This window comes from Lolium perenne, chromosome 4, assembly GCF_019359855.2.
Source record: "Lolium perenne isolate Kyuss_39 chromosome 4, Kyuss_2.0, whole genome shotgun sequence".
Classification (NCBI taxonomy): domain Eukaryota; kingdom Viridiplantae; phylum Streptophyta; class Magnoliopsida; order Poales; family Poaceae; genus Lolium; species Lolium perenne.
Window position 1 is genome coordinate 349241799 of NC_067247.2, and position 26050 is coordinate 349267848.

At 41.6% G+C, this 26050-nt stretch overlaps 1 long non-coding RNA gene across 1 annotated transcript; it reads left to right on the forward strand.

Annotated features, from left to right (window-relative positions):
* Positions 1-699: 699 nt before the first annotated feature.
* On the forward strand, positions 700-11408 carry LOC127349217 (uncharacterized). Its single transcript, XR_007880154.1, has 3 exons — positions 700-774; positions 981-1068; positions 10913-11408. It is a non-coding gene; the product is annotated as an uncharacterized lncRNA (long non-coding RNA).
* Positions 11409-26050: the final 14642 nt, after the last annotated feature.

Genomic DNA, 26050 nt, shown 5'->3' on the forward strand with positions numbered 1-26050 from the left:
GATCATCCAAACCCTAGCCAATCCTCTCCCCGCAGCCTGCCTTGCGATTTCTTCCTCCGCTGCTCGCCCCCCGCGCAGCCACCATAGCATGAGCTCGGCCCGGCGCCACCGATGGAGCGACGAGGCGCGGGAGAGGCGCCGCTGGTGGAGCGCAGCGCGCGGGAGCGACGCGCTGGTCGAGCGCGTAGGAGAGGCACCGGTGATGGAGCGCAGCGCCGCGGGAGCAGCGCACCGGTGGAGCGACAATGTCGAGCGAGCTGAGTAGTGAGCGGGAGCGGCGCCGCCCGTGGACACAGCGGCCTATTGCTGCAGCCAATCGTAAGCCTGCTTCTCTCCCCAATCCCTACCTCCATCTCTCCCCCAATCCACGCCTCCATCTCTTCTTCCATTCCTCTCCATCTCTCCTCCAATCCCTTTTCATCCTTTGGTTTTCCCCATGGCTACAGTAGGGAGAGGCAAAGGGAAGCATCCCGCCATGGATGAGGAGGCGGAGGTTGATGTGGATCGCCGGGAGCAGCGTCGCCTCGCCGGTCAGAGATGGGAGGAAGGGGAGGATGCAGAGAGCGAGAAGGAGACGTCGAGAAGAGGGGCTTGCCAGGAAGCCCTGGAGTTAGGTGTGCAATTTTTCGTAAAACTTTTTCTCTTTCGCTGCTCCCTTTTGGTTTAATCCTCTAATATTTCATCTTTGTTTGTTCAAATTCTTTTTATATATGCCTACAGGTTGTTCCATGAAAAGACAAGTGAGTTTTGGTCTGTAGAAGAAGATTGGTCTATGTAATATTCATTCTACTCACACATTATTTTCTGAAATTTACCTAAAATATGTTACTTTCATTTGCTTTTACGGTCACCTGAGCTAATATATCTAGATTGAGGCTTACGTCTTTTTTTGAAACTTAGGACCATGTCTCTTTCCACACACCCAATCGTCATGCAGTTGTTTAATATGATTTGAATTTTTTCATATGTATGTTATTAAGTATGCTGAAAGGAGACAGCCTCCATGGTGAGAAGTCGGCGCGACAATGCTGGTGCAGCTGCTCCACGATGGTGGCGGGCAGTTCAAAGGTAGTATCAACTCTTGACATTTGTTTTGTTAAAGGTTTTGGTTGGAACTATACTGAGCAAACGATAATATTATATGAAGCATCGCATTTTATTAGCATACGGTAAATGTTAATTAATAAAAATCAGCTGACCCTAATTGGTTTCTCGTCTTTGAAAACGGGAAACTTCCGGAAGACTTAGATTACCACTCAATGAAAAATCTATCGCTTGAAGCCCGTGAGAAACTTTTCAAGGTGGGTGAATTGTGAAACATTCTCTGATATGTTTGCTCTTTCTGGAGTAGCATCGAGGACATGTTCAACAGCCTTGCCTGATAATATGCCCTTAAGTATCATGTATTGTTCATTTGATTTGTTGTAGGTCCCATATACCAAGAAAAGCTTTATAATTCAAGCTTTTGTTGCAGTTTGTCTAGACTCTGTTACTTGGATGGATGGATGGTACAATGCAGATCCGTAGTTATTTGTTTTGTGTTTGTATGTCCGCTAAAGTACTATTATGATAAACAATATATACCATGTAGGATAACGTTGCATAGAAAACAAAAAATTTCCTACTGCGAACACGCAATCCAAGCCAAGATGCAATCTAGAAGACGGTAGCAACGAGGGGGTATTGAGTCTCACCCTTGAAGAGATTCCAAAGCCTACAAGATGAGGCTCTTGTTTCTGCGGTAGACGTTCACTTGCCGCTTGCAAAAGCGCGTAGAAGATCTTGATCACGATCGCTTCCGGCGCCACGAACGGGCAGCACCTCCGTACTCGATCACACGTTCGGTTGTTGATGAAGACGACGTCCACCTCCCCGTTCCAGCGGGCATCAGAAGTAGTAGCTCCTCTTGAATCCGACAGCACGACGGCGTGGTGTCGGTGGTGGTGAAGAAGTCCGGCGGAGCTTCGCTAAGCGTGCGGGAAGTGGAGGAGCGGGGCGGCTAGGGTTTGGGGAGAGAGGGGCGCCAGCCACTATGGGGTGCGGCCACCTTGGTGGTGTTTAAGGTGGCCGGCCCCCTCCCCCTTGGCCCTCATTATATAGGTGGAACCCCAAGAGTTGGTCTCCAAGTCTTCGAATAAGACCCGAACCAAAAACCTTCCATATGGAGGGGAAACCTAGCCAAGCTAGGACTCCCACTAGAGGTGGGAGTGCCACCTCCCATATGGGGGGGTGGCCGGCCCCCTAAGGGGGAGTCCACTTGGGACTCCACCCCCACTAGGGTTGGCCGGCCATGGAGGTGGAGTCCCATGTGGACTCCACCTTCCTTGGTGGTTTCTTCCGGACTTTTCTAGAACCTTCTAGAACCTTCCATAGAACCTTCCGCGACATTTTAATTCACATAAAATGACATCCTATATATGAATCTTATTCTCCGGACCATTCCGGAACTCCTCGTGATGTCCGGGATCTCATCCGGGACTCCGAACAAATATTCGAACTCCATTCCATATTCAAGTACTACCATTTCAACATCCAACTTTAAGTGTGTCACCCTACGGTTCGTGAACTATGCGGACATGGTTGAGTACTCACTCCGACCAATAACCAATAGCGGGATCTGGAGATCCATAATGGCTCCCACATATTCAACGATGACTTTAGTGATCGAATGAACCATTCACATACAATACCAATTCCCTTTGTCACGCGATATTTTACTTGTCCGAGGTTTGATCTTCGGTATCACTCTATACCTTGTTCAACCTCGTCTCCTGACAAGTACTCTTTACTCGTACCGTGGTATGTGGTCTCTTATGAACTCATTCATATGCTTGCAAGACATTTAGACGACATTCCACCGAGAGGGCCTAGAGTATATCTATCCGTCATCGGGATGGACAAATCCCACTGTTGATCCATATGCCTCAACTCATACTTCCGGATACTTAATCCCACCTTTATAACCACCCATTTACGCAGTGGCGTTTGGTGTAATCAAAGTACCTTTCCGGTATAAGTGATTTACATGATCTCATGGTCAGAAGGACTAGGTAACTATGTATCGAAAGCTTATAGCAAATAACTTAATGACGAGATCTTATGCTATGCTTAATTGGGTGTGTCCATTACATCATTCATATAATGACATAACCTTGTTATTAATAACATCCAATGTTCATGATCATGAAACGATGATCATCTATTAATCAACAAGCTAGTTATACAAGAGGCTTACTAGGGACTCCTTGTTGTTCACATAACACACATGTATCAATGTTTCGGTTAATACAATTATAGCATGGTATGTAAACATTATCATAAACTCAAAGATATTATAATAACCATTTTATTATTGCCTCTTGGGCATATCTGCAACAGTCTCCCACTTGCACTAGAGTCAATAATCTAGTTTACATTTGTAAAGATATAACACCTTGGCCTTCTGGTGCTTTATCATGTTTTGCTCACAGGAGAGGTTTTAGTCAACGGATCTGACATGCTCAGAAACGTATGTATTTTGTAATTCATTTGCGTCTCAACGCATCACTCATTTCCAAATGAGTTGGCATTAAATATGTTTGGTCTTCTGGTGGAACCTTAATTCCGCGGTCTGAAATATGTCACTAATATTGTCACACACAATATAGCTTCAAAGTTTTGACACTATCGGAACTACACCAAGTTCTCAAAGAATTTCTTGACTTAACATCCTTTGTCACTGTCAAAACAATGACATACTCTGCCTTCTTTTGTAGAATCCGTCACAATATTTAGAACTCTTCTAAATCTAGCATAGACAACTTCTAGCTCATTGTGCTACCTTTTAAACAACACTTAGTCTAATTTGAGATTTGAAATTTTATTTTCATATGTGACAAAATTAGTATCGGTGCAACACCTTACAGCGATTTGTTTTGTCATTTCTCCATATAAAACTATATATATATACTTGGTTCTTCTTAAGTACTCAAGAATATTCTTACTGTTTTTCAGTGATCACCACATGAATCATGCTCATAACACTCTTAGAGCATAGGATATCTGATTGTGTACATATTATTCGTGATCTATAATCACTCATGTGTTTTTACTCATTGAATGTCAGATACACTCAAGTCTTGTTAAAACTTCACATGACAAGAACATCTTCTTAATATTTCTATATTGAACTATTTCAATATCCATTCTATGTACTTTGACTTAAACTTATTTTGTGTTTCAATCTATCTTCATAGATCTTGACACTAAATTTGTTTCAGTCCATATCTTTTCATTGAAGTTAATTTCTCAATGAAACCTTTTTAATCAAGTATATAATTACATTATTTATAACCAACTATATGTCACCTACATAAAGTATTATAAATATGTCTTAGCGCTCCCACTTAATTTCTTGCAAATGCAAGCCTCTTCATCGTCTCTGATGAAATCAAAAACTCTTTGACTATTTCATCTGGTGAAGATTCAAACTCCGTGATACTCACTTCATCAAATTGAAGTTTGTATACCTATCTAATATTCCACGGACCAGCAAAACTCTTGGTTGTATCTTGTATACACCTTTAATACATACTTCTGATAAGTAATGTATTTTGCCATCCTACTAGAATAATCCATATAGACTATAAGCATTTCTACGGAAGATCTAATCTTATCGTAGTCAACTCTTTGAACTTTGTCGTAAACAATTTTTCGACAAGTCGAGCTTCTTCAAGGATATTTCATCCAAGTCTATAGATCCATTTACTTTCAAAAAATATTCATCTATTATGGATTTCATGGCGCATGGCCATTTTAACGGAGTCAGGGCCCATCATAACTTCTTTGTTTGTAGTTGGTTTATCATTGTTCAAAATCAATCCTTTGTCCACAAATCATTTATTTGATCACAAAGTAAACCATACCTACAAGGTTCAATATGTACTTCGATCTCCATGGCTAAAACACTTTGTAGTCATGGGAGCCATGATCGTTGTGGCCGCTTCCGAAACCGATTCCGATGCTGCGCTACTCTGATCATTATGCTCAGGTTCATAAACCTTATCAAATTATATTGTCCTCCTACTCAAATACTTCACTCGAAACAATTTCTCGGAAATAAGAAACATTGACAAACACTTTTGTCTTTGTCTCGTGGGAAGAATTCCCAATTAAATCTCTGGGATAACCAACAAAGACATTCATCCGATTTTGGTTGTATACTCTTAGACCAAAATTTAAAGAAAGGACTATTAGGGTTTATACCCATGCCATAACTCGTATGGTGTCATTTCAACGGATCATGATGATGCTCTATTCAGTGTAAAAGCGGTAGTCACTAAAGCATAATCCACACAAAAATATAATGGCGTCATAATATTTTATCTCATCATTAATCCAACAAGATTTGGATACATCTCTCGGATACTATATCATCATTATGATACTTCAAGAAATGTGAGTTGTAGAACAATTTCATGACTCTCTTTGATGTTCGCTAAAACTCGTAATTCAAATATTTCCACCATGATCCAATCATAGATATTTGACTTTTCTATTACGATGATTTCCACTTCATGCTGAAATTTATTTGAATCCATTCAAATGTTTCAAACTTCTTCCTTATTGAATATATCCACATATATACTCAATTCAATGTTGAAAGTTTTCATGAAGTAGAAGAATCTCCCGCACACAACTATGCCCAGTGAACCGCATACATCATCATGTATTTTTCCACTAAGTTAGTTGCCCGTTCAACTTTTGGCCTATGAACGGTATTTTAATCATTCTCTTTAGAAAAATTTTGCAAGCGCCAAATGATTCAAAAATCAAATGACTCCAAAAATCCATTTGCATGGAGTTCCTTTATGCGTTCCTTTCTAACATGACCTAAATGGCGGTTCCACAAATAAGTGGAATTCAAATCATTTGCCTTATGGCATTTTAGCGTCAGTTTTATGTATGTGTGTTTCACCATTAAGATTTATAATAACTTATCCATCGTACATGGAGTAATGTCATAATTTGAACAACTCATTGTTTTCATTTGACCAGAGCAAAATAACAATTATTAAGTTCTTTATTATAAATTCTAAGGGCTAGATAGAATGCCAACGACGAACACAATAACACTTTATTTTGTTCCAGACGTGCATTCCTATCATATTCCTTGTCAGTCACTTAGGCCATTGTATTCTTGTATTGCGTTGTTTTGTATGACACTTCATACCAACCAATATGGTACTAATACCCAAGAATTTCATAGTGTGACCTAACTAGGAATACAACCATAACATGTATATCATTTATATACACCTGAGCTAGACTTTCTAGTCTTTTCTTTCTTTCTGCCAAAATATCTTTTGCAGTTTCTCTTTTAGCTTTCCTCATTATTCAGAAAAACACTTCAACATCAATAACTTCTAGGTTTGTTGGTCTAATACCAATAACCTTGAAGTACTTATTTTGAAGTTGATCATCATATGACAAGTGTTCTAGATTTCACTATTAGTAACTTTTTAATACGATGAACAATTTCACTCATAATTTTATCCATCAATTCATGACAACTTTCTGAGACCATGTCTGTACATGCTAGGCTCATAAAGTTTAACCTTAGTATTCGCATGTGCAAATCTGGCTTGCACCCGTTGTATGCACACGTAGAATCTATCACACCCGATCATCACGTGATGCTTCGAAACGACGAGTCTTAGCAACGGTGCATACTACGGATGATAACTTCATGGATATGCGAATATCGTTAGTGCCCCAATAGTTGGAGGATTGTGACGCCTGGCGTCTTCAACCTTCATACATTCCCATAAAACTTATGAGTTTATGTAGTCTCACCAAATTATATTCTATCATCTTGCAATAAGGTCTTAGATATCACATATATCTCATACCTTGCTTATTTCTGAAAACTATTTTCAGCTCCTTACTTTTCAAACAGATTTGAATGGAGACAAGATAACTTTAGGTACTAATTGAAAACATAGCTCTTTGAATCAACATGTGAGGTTTACTAAAAGTTTGCAATAGGACTTAATCAATTCTTGATTCTTAACAATACGGTATCAATCCGTAAAGTTTCTTGTCAGATTTTAACAGTATTTCTATCTCAATTACAAGACTAGCGCATAGTAGAAAACGGATGCCAATACTACAAAATTAATTCAAAATACTACTCAGACTATGTTTATGATAATTAGTTCATGTTTTAATCTAATTACTAATGAACTCCCACTTAATACAACATCCCTCATAGTTGTTAAGTGGTACACAATCCACATCCACTACACCAAAACCGATCATCACGTGAGATGATGTAGCTTCAATGGTGAACATCAACATGTTAATCATATCATCCATATGACTCGTGTTCAACCTTTCGGTTTCCGTTGTCCCGAGGCCATGTCTGTACATGCTAGGCTCGTCAAGCAAACCCAAGTATTCCGCGTGTGCAACATGGCTTACACCCGTTGTATATGAACGTTGAGTCTATCACATCCGATCATCACGAGATGCTTCGAAACGACGAACCTTGGCAACGGTGCATACGAGGGGAGAACACTTTATTATCTTGATATTAATGTGAGGGATCATCTTATAATGCTACCGTCGCGATCTAAGCAAAATAAGATGCATAAAGGATTAACTTCACATGCAATTCATATGTGATATGATATGGCCCTTTATTCTTTGCGTCTTCGATCTTCATCTCCAAAGCACGGACATGATCTCCATCATCAACGGGCATGATCTCCATCATCGTTGGCGTAGCGTCAAGGTCCATGGTGCCATCTTCATGGTTGTTCACCTCATGTAGCAACTATTACAACTACTTTGAAATACTACTCAACATAAAATTTAAAGACAACCATAAGGCTCCTGCCAGTTGCCACAATACAATAATGATCATCTCATACATATTCATCATCACATTATGGCCATATCACATCACCAAACCCTGCAAAAACAAGTTAGACGTCTCTAATTTGGATTGCATATTTTACGTGGTCTAGGGTTTTCGATAGAGATCTAATCTACCTACGAACATGAACCACAACGGTGATACTAATGTTGTCAATAGAAGAGTAAATTGAATCTTCACTATAGTAGGAGAGACAGACACCCGCAAAGCCTCTTATGCAATACAAGTTGCATGTCGAACGAGGAACAAGTCTCATGAACGCGGTCATGTAAAGTTAGTCCGAGCCGCTTCATCCCACTATGCCACAAAGATGCAAAGTACTCAAACTAAAGATAACATAAGCATCAACGCCCACAAACCATTGTGTTCTACTCGTGCAACCATCTATGCATGGACATGGCTCTGATACCACTGTAGGATAACGTTGCATAGAAAACAAAAAAAATTCTACTGCGAACACGCAATCCAAGCCAAGATGCAATCTAGAAGACGGTAGCAACGAGGGGGTATTGAGTCTCACCCTTGAAGAGATTCCAAAGCCTACAAGATGAGGCTCTTGTTGCTGCGGTAGACGTTCACTTGCCGCTTGCAAAAGCGCGTAGAAGATCTTGATCACGATCGCTTCCGGCGCCACGAACGGGCAGCACCTCCGTACTCGGTCACACGTTCGTTTGTTGATGAAGACGACGTCCACCTCCCCGTTCCAGCGGGCAGAAGAAGTAGTAGCTCCTCTTGAATCCGACAGCACGACGGCGTGGTGTCGGTGGTGGTGGAGAAGTCCGGCGGAGCTTCGCTAAGCGTGCGGGAAGTGGAGGAGCGGGGCGGCTAGGGTTTGGGGAGAGAGGGGCGCCGGCCACTATGGGGTGCGGCCACCTTGGTGGTGTTTGAGGTGGCCGGCCCCCTCCCCCTTGGCCGTCATTATATAGGTGGAACCCCAAGAGTTGGTCTCCAAGTCTTCAAATAAGACCCGAACCAAAAACCTTCCATATGGAGGGGAAACCTAGCCAAGCTAGGACTCCCACTAGAGGTGGGAGTTCTACCTCCCATATGGGGGGTGGCCGGCCCCCTAAGGGGGAGTCCACTTGGGACTCCACCCCCACTAGGGTTGGCCGGCCATGGAGGTGGAGTCCCATGTGGACTCCACCTTCCTTGGTGGTTTCTTCCGGACTTTTCTAGAACCTTCTAGAACCTTCCATAGAACCTTCCGCGACATTTTAATTCACATAAAATGACATCCTATATATGAATCTTATTCTCCGGACCATTCCGGAACTCCTCGTGATGTCCGGGATCTCATCCGGGACTCCGAACAAATATTCGAACTCCATTCCATATTCAAGTACTACCATTTCAACATCCAACTTTAAGTGTGTCACCCTACGGTTCGTGAACTATGCGGACATGGTTGAGTACTCACTCCGACCAATAACCAATAGCGGGATCTGGAGATCCATAATGGCTCCCACATATTCAACGATGACTTTAGTGATCGAATGAACCATTCACATACAATACCAATTCCCTTTGTCACGCGATATTTTACTTGTCCGAGGTTTGATCTTCGGTATCACTCTATACCTTGTTCAACCTCGTCTCCTGACAAGTACTCTTTACTCGTACCGTGGTATGTGGTCTCTTATGAACTCATTCATATGCTTGCAAGACATTTAGACGACATTCCACCGAGAGGGCCCAGAGTATATCTATCCGTCATCGGGATGGACAAATCCCACTGTTGATCCATATGCCTCAACTCATACTTTCCGGATACTTAATCCCACCTTTATAACCACCCATTTACGCAGTGGCGTTTGGTGTAATCAAAGTACCTTTCCGGTATAAGTGATTTACATGATCTCATGGTCAGAAGGACTAGGTAACTATGTATCGAAAGCTTATATCAAATAACTTAATGATGAGATCTTATGCTATGCTTAATTGGGTGTGTCCATTACATCATTCATATAATGACATAACCTTGTTATTAATAACATCCAATGTTCATGATCATGAAACGATGATCATCTATTAATCAACAAGCTAGTTATACAAGAGGCTTACTAGGGACTCCTTGTTGTTCACATAACACACATGTATCAATGTTTCGGTTAATACAATTATAGCATGGTATGTAAACATTATCATAAACTCAAAGATATTATAATAACCATTTTATTATTGCCTCTTGGGCATATCTGCAACATACCATGTGTCTGGCCTTGACAATTTAGATGTTTTATTGCATGTTGTAATATCAAGCCATGTGTTCTGCTTTTGACATGTTGGATTTTTAAGAAAAAAATCAGATTGATATGCTTGCCAAGAAATAAAGAATTGTTGAAATTGTTGCTTTAACCAAGATTGTTGATCAGATATTCTGTCAAAGGAGAATCAACCAAGGCTTGGGCATGTTACAGTGGTACCCGATGGCAACTAGATTACAATGCACCAGATGATGAGTGACTGATAAACATTAATTTAATGAAAATGGGGTAACACATTGTTCTTGCAAGTCATTAACTCTCTCCTATTTCTCTTTGCTTTCACATTCAAGATGGATAATCGTATGTACCACAAGGTTGTGTACTAAGTAAATGACAGAAATTTCCACCTTTGTCTCTCTATTCACCTATGCTGTGATAGATTTGTTGAAATCGGTAATATTCGCTGCCTTCTCTATCCAGAAATTAGTTGGAGAATATTTCTTCCAATACAGACATATTTATTTGTGTTTCCATCTTAATAATAGTTAATCCGGTAATTTAACTGTAGTAAAATATTAATGTGATGTGTCTCCCCAAAAGGAATCTTAGTAATTAGTCACAATGATATATAGACATGCATATACCTGTAAATCATCCAGATTGCATACCTTCAGGACTTGTCCTTTTCTTTTGCAGAATACTTTTGGAGTTTTAGGACAAGCTTACTGATATTTATCCACATTAGGTTATTTCAACACTAGAGTGGTTGATGCCATTGTTTTTGACTTAGGATTTGCAGCTTCTGTCATCAGGGAGAGAGGATAGCTGATAATTTTGGTGTTCTGTGCTGTTGAATCATGGGAGAGCCACCTAATTGTGGATGCCAAATGAAGCGTCGGGAAAATTTGTCTGCCACACAATAGAAGGTGAGTACTAAATGATTGATTGAGCGTTAAGTTTTCTATGTAGTCTTGAATGAGCATATGACCAATTAAGTGTAAATTATAACGTGATAATTTTAATTTCCCCTGTAGTCTGAATGAGCATATGATCAGTTTAGTATAAATTATTAGACATCTTCTTTTGCTTTGCAGTAGTAACTCATGAGTATTATTTTATCTACAACTGGTAATTCTAATAGGGGATTAGGTGTTGATGCTGTCTTCGTCTCAAGAAATGCTGGGCCTACTTTTTGATCATGAATAACAAAGATAAATATGTCTTTGCCACTTTACTAGCTTACATAATGTTTTCTATTTCACATAACGATGTTTTGCTTCTATAAGATCAACATGCTCTTTTTTGCACAGATTGGTACCGGTTCTTAATTTTGATTGGTCTTGTTTGGATTTATACAGATGATAGGACCTGCCGAGAGGGTGTAGCTAGGGTTCAAGGAGGGTGAGTTGGTGGCCTGCACGACACCACCACCCTCGAAGTTGCAGTTGCTTGGTTCTGCTGTTGTGCCGAATCAAGTGGCGGATGGGCACCATCATCCTCTTTCAGGAAAAGATCAACATGCTCTTTCCTTTTGGTTTGTTCTCCCAGTTTAGATATATGTTGTCAGCATACATATGTTGTTCCAATTGCTTGGAGAGGCGTGTATGGCTAACCAGTGAGACGTCTGTCCATGCATGGTGTCATTTTGCTCTGATGAAGCTGCTCTTCCCCTAAGGTGAGTGAGATCAATATAAAGTAAAAATGCGCAATTTGAGTGCCTTTCAATAATGCCATGCTGTCTTTAAATTCGGGTAAAATCAGAACATACACACAATTATATCATGTATAAAGCCGCTTGACCAAATTTAAGGCAGCCACTTACAGTTCCAGCTATTTATTTATCTAATTAGATGAACAAGATCTGACGTGACCTATGGTTACACATTTGTCATTGTTTTAAATAGTTTTAGTTCAAACAATTCCCTTGGTGATGTATTTCAATCTTCCTAAATTTTTAATTTTGGTCTGCTCTGAAATTTTTCATGCAGAGTGTCAGTAATGATGGGCTTGGGGAAGGTACCGAAGCCATAAACAGAACACGTATTGATTCGGAGATCACTATCGTCGGAGACAGTGGAACAAATAGAATCACCTCCTCTTCCGATGCTGGTAAAACTATTTTGACAATCAAATTCATAATCGGCGTTTATGCTGATCAAGTTAATCATATTTCCTCTATGGTTGATTGTATTATGCAGATGCTAAAAAAAGGTGACCAGAGAACCATGTCTACAGGAATATGGAAGAGAAATCAACATATGAGGTACTATCAGATCTTGACCCCAATATATATATGTATACCAGGTTGTGCTAGAATGACTTCTTTGAACTGAGTACTCAGACTGCCTTTTTTTCTGCAGCCCATGTAATGTGGTTTCAACTGGACAAAACAAACTCTTCCTTGGCTTCACTTACACCGCCTTCACATGCCTTGACACATTCTGAAATAGAGAGTCCACCCGTCATCTTAGTTAGTAGTGAAGTACCGTATAAATAAGCACTGATCAGAATGTATATACCTATCCACTCTACACTACATATTTAATTGGCTATCGCCAGTTAAGGCTTTCCCTATCTTTTAGTTAAGTATGAAAGATTTATTGTTTGTCCAATTCATTTGTCTTTGAAAACACATGATCTGCCATTTTCAACCACAAAATGGTCAGCACAGTGAGCCTTTCATCTGGAAGGTGGGTTTGCTACATTTTTGTTCTCATCTTGGATTAGCTTTAAAATACAGAAGATTATCCCTAAGCATTGCCCACATCTTTCGTGATCAAATTGAGGTACCCTTCCTATATATTGATTAGAACGGCATCTAGCAGCAAAGCTTAATGGAGTAGTAATTTAACATGGTGTAATCATGTAAGTAACTATGCAATGTCAGGAAATCCTCTGACCCCTGCAAATAAACAACAATTGAAAGGTGTTTCAAAGTTTCTTTCCAATGGTCTGCATACTAAGAGATATTCCTATATGGTTACCCTAAAGCCAGTATTTACTTCTGCTGCTCTAGGAATTTTTTTAAAATACTGGAGGTGATACTTCTACTCAGATTCATACGGGTTGGTCCTTTTGTTGGGTTTTAAGTTGCGTGGCGTTATTGTTGTGGATGTAGGATAAAAGAGAGTACTCACGCGGGCCAAAAAAGGAGGAATGGTTTTCCTCCATATTGGATAGGTTAAAGATGGTTCTACATTTATTTGGTGGTATCATTTATCCTAATTTGTTGCTATCAACTCCAGTTATTTCACTTGTGTGATCTCCTTGAACATGCTATTTTTTTATCAGCTTATGGGATATACTCCAGAATGAAATAAGATAGTTTTTTCTTCGTATTTGGTAATTCATTACAATTTCGATGTTTTTTCTTGGGTCATGATCTAAATTAAGTTTTGGTTTAGTTCTCCATTTTACCATTATGTTGAGATCAGCAAACTATTGGTACGGTTAGGCTGTCAATATTTTTTTTGCCTTGACTTCTGTTTCTTTGGATTCAGATGAACACTATAGAATACCACAAAAGACATCTGCAGTAAAATCTTATGTTGATGATTTTTCAGGTTAAGTTTTCTATTAAAATCAATTGGTTTCTACCTTATACTTACTGCATATTGATATATTACCTTTTATTCCTTTTTACATCACAGAATATGCTCTATCTGAGTCTGATTCTATGGCGTTGGATAATGTTACTATGCGCTCAAAGAATTATATGTATTATCAGGGCAACACCATCTTACAGAAAATGACAGTTGACAATCTTTAAATTTGTTTTTTTGTCCTCAAAGAAGAAAGTATAAACATATCAACGCTCTTGAAGGTAGGAAGACGGGAATGAAGCTTTTACTGTTATTTTGTATTTGGTTTTGTATAAAATAAATTGCTAAGCTCCATGGTCCGTGAGGTATGCTTCCTCTTTTACTTTCTCTGTTTGGCGTTCCTTGCAGATGGCTCCATTCTGGTGCCTGATGGTTACCGATTTTGTTTTTCTTCATATTGGCACCATCTGGGTTCAGCTCCGGCCGCAGCGTCCAATTTCGTAGGGCCTGGATTGCTCCTCGCCGAGGTATGCCAACTCGTCTTCTAGACCCGCTTCAGGACGCTTTGCTTGCTTGTCTGTGTGGTTTGTTTCATGTATATCTGCCGCACTTCATGTGTTTGCTCTCACGCCTAAGAGATGACGGTTGTGAACAGGTTAGCCCTCCTCACCCAAGTTAATTCTCTGCAGCCTTTTGCGGAGCGCATCAAGTCCTGCTATTTTCTGGGGCGAGTCATTTTCCTTCCGCGATTTCTGGGTTCTGCTATGTAGATTTTTTCTATGGTAATGCGAACATAAATTTAGGAGCACTTGTTAATGCAATGAACTCAAGGCTAGCTTTAGTCACTATTAAAATCCATATTCGAAGTGATGAATTTGACTGTTTGTTGCGTAAGTCATATGCTTGCTTTACATCCATAGGTGAAATACAATGCTGAAATCATGCGTCCATGACTCTCAGTTATTTTTGGCCACTACACTGTAGTGTATCAAGTCATGAAAACCTAACCATACAAGTAGGCTATAAGCTTGACACACGTCTCCAATAATAAATTGCAAGTTCAATGCATGCAACAGTAGCAAGAAATTACCTTACTCTGAGCTTATAAATTTTATGTTCTAACTTCATACCTATATCCATATAGTGTTGATACTTCATTGTCATTGTAACTAATCAATTATGTATTACCTTTCAGGGATCTGTTTTTTGGTCCCAAGAATGGTGATTGTTCGCACATTGAGCTAGCAAAGTCGAATTCACGCAAACGTAACAGAGGTACTGTTTGTACAATATTGCTAATTCTCTTGCTCGTATCAATTCCCTCGAGCAAAATGTAATGAACTCTTTTACACCATTTAATTGATTACGATTTTCATGTTAGGTGGTGGTGATGTGTACAGAGTTATTGACAAGCGAGTACATAGAACAGAGGAACAATCTGACAATGACAACAATGGTGGTGAAGGTGATGATGATTTCTCTGACAATGGTGATGGTGGTGACAATGATGGTAATGGAGTTTGTAGTATGGGATTTCTCTTGAAATTATCAACTACAATCTCATTGTTGTTGTTGGCAACCGAACTTCAGGGCAGGATGGACACAGAAAATGACAATTCCAATGGCAAGGATGAGTTACCTGCGGATCAAAGGTTAACAACTTAACATGCGCTTCACATTACTTATTCCTGGAGTTAATTCTCTTTCTTTATTTGGCTTTCACCTTAATAAAGCGTAAGAGCTAATGTGACACTTCTCTTAAGTCTGCCGATTGTACAAGGATTTGTTAATGATAGATGAATAGGTGATTGGTATTTCCTTTGATGGATAGTGGTGAACCAGGGATAAAGCAGCAGAAGAGGCTTTCTTCTTCAAATGTGAGTTCCATGTCATAGCTTCACTTTATCACACTTACCTTATATCCTTGTTTTAATAGTAATACCAATGTACACTGCTGCAGTTTTGCGAAACAAAGCAAGCAGTTGTGATTGATTTTTTTAGCTTGATTTGTCACATTCTATAATGTGACATGATGGTACTTGTGTCTATGTTCATATTTTGTGTAAGAGCATTAGAAGAAGCTGACCAAAATACTGATGCAATATGGATATTGCATGTCTTTGGAATCATGTAGTACCTCAATTTATCACCAAATTGAAATGGAGTATTTCTGCATAAACTGTGTTACTTTGAAATAGAAACAATGGATCTAATGCAAGTAGTCCAGTACATCCTAATTATTTCTTCCATCCAACCTGCAATGTTGTTTCTCTTTTAGAGGAAACAGGAAAGAAAGGTAACCCACAATGCACTTTTTTTCGCGGGATGATTGAAGATGCAGAAGAGAAGGACTTAATTTCACATGGTGTTATGAGTTATGACACTAATCGAGCCAGCGAGCAGCACTCTTAAGAATTTGATTTGTGTTCATGCTTTTCAGAAAAGCTACCTATTTATTGATGTCATGCCTGCAAAATATTCACTTGACAAAACAAATGCTACTGAGATTTTTAGGCTCTGGACTGACATTGACATGTGGGAACTAGGATTTGAGCTCATACATGGTTAAGAACACAGTAAATAATTAGACGCCTTTATAGATTTTTTGACTAATATTTCTTCACCTTAGTTGCAGTTTTTTTGTTTCTATTGTGGTTGTTCCAGCTGTTTATGTAGCTTTGACATATTGATGGTTACTGATTCACTTGCAGAACATCTACACTCTGGTAGTTGTTAAGTAATGTTTGTCTCTCATTTACTATAGATCCCACAACTTAGTTTAAGGGAATGATGGGCGAACGTGGAGGAGTTGATGAAGACAATACTAAATCCTATAGGGAAAGGATTATTATTCCACTAGCCAAGGACAAGCTAAGATGGCTCCATGGTCATATGAGAAGCGGAGTTTGTTTCTGTAGATTGTGTGTGATTTATCTTTTACTTTCGTTGATGATAAGGGGTGGCCCGATCTTCTCAGTAAGCAACGGTGGTGATGATGATCACGGGGTGATAGCAGCGGAGGAACACGACGATGTAGTGGATGATAACTTGTATGACGCAACGAGATCTCTCGATTGGTCCCTGTCGCCAATGCAACAGCTCTCAACCCTGCAAGATATTCGCAACTCCACACACTTGCGCACGTAGCCGCCGACCACGAAGCGGTAAGTTGCAACCGTCTAATTCCCAATGGAACAGCAGATCACACAAGACTTTATCAGGATCTACACAATATCAAGCAATATGGTGTAGGGATTCAATAGTTTTGCATAAGCAAACAACTAAGAACTAGGGTTTATCTTAAACGTGGTCTAAAGCAGCTAGGGGGGCGTCCTGGGCACTTATATAGGCGTCCGGGATAAGTTCTGGTCGAAAAGATACAAAGAAAACCGACCCAGAATAGATCTGGTCGAGACAGACTCGGACGCGTCCGGTCTGGAATCCGGTCAACCGGGCTGTGGACCGGGTGGTCCGGTCGTGGGTCCGGTCGGCCGGGCGGAAACCGGGAAACTGCGAGGTTTCCGGTTTTCGTCCGGTATGAGCGTCAAAATCCGGTTGGCGCTCGGTCCGGTTGGCGCCCGGTCACCCGGGTCAGGGACCGGGCTGCCCGGCCTGGGGGCCGGTCTGACCGGGTGCAGGACCGGCCTGGACTTTCTGCTTCTCCTCTCGCGCCTTCCTCCCGCTCCTCCCTCGCGCGTCCATGAGATATCTTCATGTCCAGCTCCATGTCCAGCTTCACGTCCATCTTGACGTCCGTCTTCATGTCCAGCTGCTCCTCTCCTCCTCGTGCGATGCTTGTCTCCTCTTGATACCTGATGATACATAAATCATAGGACTTAGGCAGTATAAAGTTCTCATCAATCAAAGTATCGTTTAGAAACAAAATCACCTGTTGTTTAAGTAGCTTTGCACGAGCTCTTGTTATCGGTCCAATCCTTACTTCATCGGACTTGAGCTTTACAGCAGGATCATCTTCAGCTTGTAATGACGGAGGTGGCATTGAGGTAGGGATGTCCTCATCATCTCCCCCCCCCCCCCTTCAAAAGGCGTCGACCCCGACGCTCCAAGGTCTTCTCCGTCATATGGTGTCAAATCAGCCACATTGAAAGAATTACTGACACCAAACTCATCAACTGGAAGATCTATCGAGTATGCATTATCATTGATCTTGGCAAGCACTTTGTAAGGACCAGCACCACGAGGCTTCAACTTGGACTTCCGTAGCTTCGGGAACCTATCCTTGCGAAAATGTACCCAGACCATATCACCAGGCTTGAACAACATCTCTTTGCGCTTCTTGTTCATCCTTGCAGCATTGCTCTTGCCTTTCTTCTCGATCAAGTCTTTAGTCTTCACATGGATCTTACGCACAAAATCTGCCCTCTTGGATGCCTCCATATTAACTCTCTCGTGTATGGGTAAAGGCAACAAGTCGAGTGGAGTAATGGGTTTGAAACCATACACCACCTCAAAAGGACATAGCTCCATGGTAGAGTGTACCGCCCTGTTATAAGCAAACTCCACATGCGGCAAACAATCTTCCCACTCCTTCAGGTTCTTCTTGATCATGGATCTCAATAATTGTGACAATGTTCTATTCACCACCTCAGTTTGACCATCAGTTTGGGGATGACAAGTAGTACTGAACAGCAGCTTTGTCCCCAGCTTTCTCCACAGCGTCTTCCAGAAGTAGCTCATAAACTTCACGTCACGATCAGAAACAATTGTCTTCGGGACTCCATGTAGTCGCACAACCTCCCTGAAAAACAGGTTAGCAATATGCGACGCATCGTCGCTTTTGTGGCAGGCAATAAAGTGTGACATTTTAGAAAATCTGTCCACTACCACAAATATAGAATCATGGCCTCTTTTAGTACGCGGCAAACCCAACACAAAATCCATACTAATATCTTCCCAAGGTGTAGTAGGTGCCGGTAATGGAGTATACAAACCGTGAGGCTTCAGCTTGGACTTGGACTTGTTGCAAGTAATGCACCTCTTCACATACCTGTCCACGTCCCGCCTCAACTTTGGCCAATAAAAGTGGTCAGCTAGCATGAGTAGCATCTTCTCACGCCCAAAGTGACCCATCAAACCTCCAGCATGTGATTCCTGCAATAAGAGCAAACGCACAGACGATTCTGGAACACATAGTTTGTTAGCTCTAAACAAGAACCCATCGTGTATGTGATATTTGTCCCATGCTTTACCAAGAGCACATAAGCGATATGGTTCAGCAAAATCATGATCAGTAGCATATAAATCACATAGCACTTCTAATCCAGGAATTTTAACATCAAGGTGAGTTAATAGCATACTCTTCCTAGATAGAGCATCAGCAACAATATTATCTTTTCCCTTCTTATGCTTAATAATGTATGGAAAAGACTCAATGAACTCAACCCACTTAGCAAGACGCTTATGCAAAGTAGACTGAGCTTTCAGGTATTTCAAAGCTTCATGATCAGAATGTATGATAAATTCTTTTGGCCACAAATAATGTTGCCAAACCTCAAGAACTCTAATTAAAGCATACAATTCTTTATCATAGATAGGATAGTTCAACTTAGCACCAGATAGTTTCTCAGAAAAATATGCAATTGGGCGACCCTCTTGCATTAACACACCACCAATTCCAATACCACTAGCATCACATTCAATCTCAAATTGCTTATTGAAATCAGGAAGTGCAAGTAACGGTGCAGAAGTTAACAATCTCTTAAGTTCATCAAAAGCATGATCTTGGGCTGCGCCCCACTCAAATAGAACACCCTTTTTAGTCAAGTCATTCAAAGGTGCAGTAATAGTACTAAAGTTGGGCACAAATCTTCGATAAAACCCAGCTAGACCATGAAAACTTCTTACTTGACTCACATTCATGGGAGTAGGCCAATTTTGAATAGCCTCAATTTTAGACACATCTACTTCCACTCCATGCTTAGAGACAACATAACCCAGAAATATGACCTTATCTTTGCAAAATGTGCACTTCTCAAGATTACCATAGAGTTTATTATCACGCAACACTTGCAAAACATGTCGAATATGTATAGTATGATCAGATTCATTGCAGCTGTAGATTAATATGTCATCAAAGTACACAACCACAAACTTGCCAATAAATTCACACAAAACATGGTTCATTAGTCTCATGAAAGTGCTAGATGCATTAGTTAGACCAAAAGGCATTACTAACCACTCATATAAACCAAATTTTGTTTTAAAGGCTGTTTTCCACTCATCCCCTTCTTTCATCCTAATTTGATGATAACCACTACGCAAATCAATTTTAGAGAACACAGCAGCACCACTCAATTCATCTAGCATATCCTCTAAACGGGGAATAGGGTGACGATATCGAATAGTGATATTGTTTATAGCTCTACAATCTACGCACATACGCCAAGTACCATCTTTCTTAGGAACAAGAATAACAGGAACAGCACAAGGACTAAGGCTTGTGCGGATATAACCTTTGTCGAGTAGCGCTTGTACTTGCTTCTGTATCTCCTTCGTCTCTTCGGGGTTCGTTCTATATGGTGCCCGATTGGGTAGCGAAGCTCCGGGAATCAAGTCAATTTGATGCTCAATACCTTGCAATGGTGGAAGTCCTGCGGGTACCTCATCCGGAAACACGTCACCAAATTCCTGCAAAACATTAGAAACACCAAGAGGAAGAGGGTTCATGTCGTTAGAAACCAAAACCGTACCCCTGTACAAGAGCACAAGAGGCATGGCTGTAGGATCCTCACTAAATTCTCTCATTTCTTCTTTGGTGGCTAATGAGACTAAGGAATTCACTCTCTCACTTTTCGTTATATCACTCACAATATTACAATTCTCTCGCCTATCAATGGATGCATCTTCCAAGTTCACTTCAACTTTCTGACGAGATTCATTGACAATTTGCTGTGGTGTCATAGGCTGTAAGTTGATTTTCTTGCCCTTGAACTCTAAGTGATATGTATTGGCACGGCCATTGTGTTGCACAGAACGGTCATAGAGCCAAGGCCGACCCAATAGTAGGTGACACACCGTCATAGGAACGACATCAAAGTCAATGCAATCCTTATACGGTCCAATAGCAAATTCAACACGCACCATGTGGTTTACCTTCATCTCACCATTGTCGCTCAACCACTGAATATAGTATGGATGCGGGTGCGGTAGATACTTCAACTTCAGCTTGGTGCACAACTCCTTGCTTGCTAAATTGCGGCAACTCCCGCCATCAATAATGACCTTGCAAGCCTTCTCAGGACCAACTAAAGCTTTTGTTTGGAACAAATTGCAGCGCTGAGTAGATGCACTAGGCAACACATTAAGAGCACGCTGCGACACAACAATGGTGCGAGCATCAGACGGATATGCATCTTCACCATCAGTGTCATAGTCATCATCTTCTGGAGCATTAGGATCAACATCATCTCCAGTCTCATACTCATTGTCCTCATTGATAATCATGACTTTACGGTTAGGACAATCTCTCTTGAAGTGACCTTTGCCACCACATGTGTGACAAAGCATATCACGGTTACGCGCAGTAGACACATTAGAGCCACTCGTACTTGCAGCAGATTCGGACTTCTTTGTGTTAGACACATTGGAGACCGGCTTACTAGGCTGAGTAGAGTAAGGGGCGGAGCGCGTCGAAGGCGCCGGCGCCGTAGATGGGACCGCGCGGGGTGTGTAACGCCCAGCTCCTGTAGCTCTTCCTTTGATCTTTGCTTCGTCAGCCAACTGTGATTCAGCTTCTCGTGCATGATGTAGCAATTGATTCATATTGGTGTAACTGTAGTGACGAACAATGCCTTTGATATCATACTTCAAACCATTCAAAAAACGCTGCATTGTCATCTCAAGAGACTCACGGACACGGCCACGCTGCATTAGCATCTCCATCTCCATGTAGTACTCATCGACAGTCTTCACACCTTGTCTCAATAGAGTCAGCTTATCATATATATTCCGCAAGTAATTTGTAGGCACAAAGCGAGAAGTCATCGCCTCCTTCATGGCACGCCATGTTTGTATAGGTTGCTCACCGTCCTCGTCTCGGTTACGAACAAAAGCATCCCACCAACGCAATGCATAGCCATCAAATTCAGAAGAAGCAAGCTTGATCTTCCTATCTTCAGTGTAGTGCGGATGTAGATTCCACAACTTCTCAATCTTGAGCTCCCAAGTGAGGTATTCTTCAACATCAGCACCTCCTTCAAACTTGGGGATAGAAAATTTGGGCTTACCCAATCCATCTTCCTCATCATGTCCACGACCATTGCGGCCAAGTTGAACCCAACCGCGAGCACGATCACCACGAGGCGCACCACGAGCATTGTGTGCGTCATCTTGAAGCTTAGGATCTTCATCATTGTCTTGTTGTTGTCGATGTTGATTAAGATTCTCAACTGACATTGTCAAAGTCCGAAGAGTGCGTTGAATATCCGTTATTTGATCTTGCATTGCCGTGACAGTCTCATTAGTAGCATCCAGTTTTTGGGAGATCTCTTGGACCGTCCCTTTAAGCTCATCATCCTGAGCGCGGAATTCACGTCGCATCTCATTACGAAGAGCCTCATACTCCCTCCATGTCATCAAATCCGCAGAGTTCTTGTTCTCCTGGTTAACAATTTTTTCATCACTAGCAGACATGGTTAGTAGGTTAGTGCACTTTAAATCAAAAATATATGGTGGAACTCTCACAACTCACTCAAAAACTGATAAGAAAAGGAGAGATTACCGTTCCAAAGTAAATTAGTGTTGCTTACCACTTGTAGTATCAACTAGTGCACGGATGTAGCGAAGCGAATATCAAGGGTATAAGAACAAATCACACGACAAAGCAGGACATATGTGGGGCTGTAGGTAGGCTACCTATTTGCACCAATAACAAGCTCTAGTGCTGACCGTAGACAACCAGTGATACTCACACAAGGCGATGTAATAGGGGAATGCAACTATATGTGGGAAAGGTTGCAAAGCACACGAGAGACGCTAGCAAAGCTCAACGAGACAGGCACAAGATTGCTCAACTACGGGTGCAGTAAAGTAAACTTAGGCCTTCACTTGATTCACCTAGCACTTCACTTCTTTTTGGATTTTTCTTTTTGTAGAACACACGCAGCTATGTAGCTCTTTTTGCTTCTTTTCAATTTTCTCTTTTTTTTTGATTTTTTGTTTATGACACAACTCCTTGATAACACGGCCAACAAAATATGCAACACACCAAACCCTAATGAGCAGCCTGACGAGCGGTAAAACTAGTCTCTTCTGGGGAAGTTCCTAGTCACGTATATCGATAGGCTGTGGCTATGGTTGGGAAAAGCACACTGTACGCTATGTGGACTCGGAGTAACAAAAACTGACACCACTTGATAAGGGAAAGACACAAGATGATAGAGGAAACTCAAACCCTAAAAACTAGATGGAAGACAAAGATACGCAAAAACAACTATGAAAAGCAACTAAAACTCGAAATTAGTGCAATCTAAGGCTATGGCAAACCCTAACCCTAATATTTTTGGCTTTTTCTGGATAGGAAAACACTCACAACTCAACGATGGGGTGGATTGTGGATGGCTTACCGAGGGAAAACTGGAAATCTGATACCAAGATGATAAGGGGTGGCCCGATCTTCTCAGTAAGCAACGGTGGTGATGATGATCACGGGGTGATAGCAGCGGAGGAACACGACGATGTAGTGGATGATAACTTGTATGACGCAACGATATCTCTCGATTGGTCCCTGTCGCCAATGCAACAGCTCTCAACCCTGCAAGATATTCGCAACTCCACACACTTGCGCACGTAGCCGCCGACCACGAAGCGGTAAGTTGCAACTGTCTAATTCCCAATGGAACAGCAGATCACACAAGACTTTATCAGGATCTACACAATATCAAGCAATATGGTGTAGGGATTCAATAGTTTTGCATAAGCAAACAACTAAGAACTAGGGTTTATCTTAAACATGGTCTAAAGCAGCTAGGGGGGCGTCCTGGGCACTTATATAGGCGTCCGGGACAAGTTCTGGTCGAAAAGATACAAAGAAAACCGACCCAGAATAGATCTGGTCGAGACAGACTCGGACGCGTCCGGTCTGGAATCCGGTCAACCGGGCTGTGGACCGGGTGGTCCGGTCGTGGGTCCGGTCGACCGGGCGCAAACCAGGAAACTGCGAGGTTTCCGGTTTTCATCCGGTACGAGCGTCAAAATCCGGTTGGCGCCCGGTCAACCGGGTCAGGGACCGGGCTGCCCGGCCTGGGGGCCGGTCTGACCGGGTGCAGGACCGGCCTGGACTTTCTGCTTCTCCTCTCGCGCCTTCCTCCCGCTCCTCCCTCGCGCGTCCATGAGATATCTTCATGTCCAGCTCCATGTCCAGCTTCACGTCCATCTTGACATCCGTCTTCATGTCCAGCTGCTCCTCTCCTCCTCGTGCGATGCTTGTCTCCTCTTGATACCTGATGATACATAAATCATAGGACTTAGGCAGTATAAAGTTCTCATCAATCAAAGTATCGTTTAGAAACAAATTCACCTGTTGTTTAAGTAGCTTCGCACGAGCTCTTGTTATCGGTCTAATCCTTACTTCATCGGACTTGAGCTTTACAGCAGGATCATCTTCAGCTTGTAATGACGGAGGTGGCATTGAGGTAGGGATGTCCTCATCAGTTGATGTCTAACTTGATGAGCTGTTGAAACAAATTTGTTGCTAATTTACGAATTTCTCTTAGATTTTCCAAAAACCTAATTTGATTTTCGTTGCTCTAACTAGATGAGCTATTGAGCTGGAGAAAATCACAAAGAGGTTCTTAAGAAATATATGCCATCTAACGTTATGTCTTTGATTTTCATTGTTTCTGGTTGTGGGCTGCTACGGGCTGTTGCGACTCTTTGTCTTATTGATAATTGTCTTTCTTAGATATGTTCGCTTTACACCACCGTGTGTCTATCCATCCTCAATGCATTATGTTCATTCACACATTTATATGCTCTGTTTCGAATCAACTAGACCTACGCACGTTTTCACCGATTCGATCTTTATGCATTAGTTATAAAGAGTTACTTTGTCAATCTAAATATCCTCTTGCATTTTGTATAGCGATGACAAGACTGTTATCGTCTGATCTGTTAAAAGAACTTGCTCCAGGAATCACCACCTTGGATTGCGTCTAAAGGTGTGCTTGAGATGGTACCTCCGGTTGAGTTTGAAGATGTGATTCTCTTTTGCACATTAAACACACGCATGATAGAATATAATTTTAGTGCAATACAATGTTCATGGTCAAACGATATTCGGTTATGAAACTGTTATCACCAGAATTTGACCAAGTCAGAAGGTGGGCCGCGATCAAGATGGGCTTGAAGATTATATATTGAAGAATATACGTGAATTGGCCTTGTGTAACAAGTTTGGGCTAAGTTTGCCCTTGTATATGTAACATAGTAGGATACGTGTCGGTTAGTTAGAGTTGGGCCCGTGCCCGGTTGGGACTTTTCCCACGTTAGAAAGTCTACGGACTATAAATATGTATCTAGGGTTTACGGAATAAACAACAACCAACGTTCAACCAACAAATCAATCTCGGCGCATCGCCAACTCCTTCGTCTCGAGGGTTTCTACCGGTAAGCATCATGCTGCCTAGATCGCATCTTGCGATCTAGGCAGCACAAGCTTATGCTCGTTGTTCATGCGTTGCTCGTACTGAAGCCCTTTTGATGGCGAGCAACGTAGTTATCTTAGATTTGTTAGGGTTAGCATTGTTCTTCGTATCACATGCTATCGTAGTGCAACCCTTGCATGTCTAGCCGCCCTTACACCTATCCTAGGTGTAGGGGCGGCACCCCGCTTGATCATTATTTAGTAGATCCGATCCGTTACGGTTGCTCCTTGATTCTTCAAGGATTAGTTTAATATCTGCAATAGTTAGGCCTTACAAAGGGTTGGAGGATCCAGCGGCACATAGGGTGTCGTTTGCTAGTCCTATATAGGATGTTCCGGGGATCAACCTCGTGTTGGTTTTTAGGCCTTGTCTAGGATCGGCTTACGATCACCGTGCGTGGCCGCGAGGCCCAATCGTGAGTAGGATGATCCGATTATGCGGTGAAAACCCTAAATCGTCGTAGATCGCATTAGCTTTATCTTGATCAAGCAGGCCCACCATATATTCGTGCACCTCGTACGAATCATGGGTGGATCGGCTCCTTGAGCCGATTCACAGGATAACCTGAGAGCCGATCGAGGCTCGTATTTAATGTTTACGTGTATGCCATGCAGGAAACTAAGCGAGGCATCTCCATCACCTTCCTGACCAGGTATAGGTCAGGTGGCACGCCCTTGCATCAGCATCGGACGTGTGTACCAGAGGCTTTGCGGGCCGTCGCTC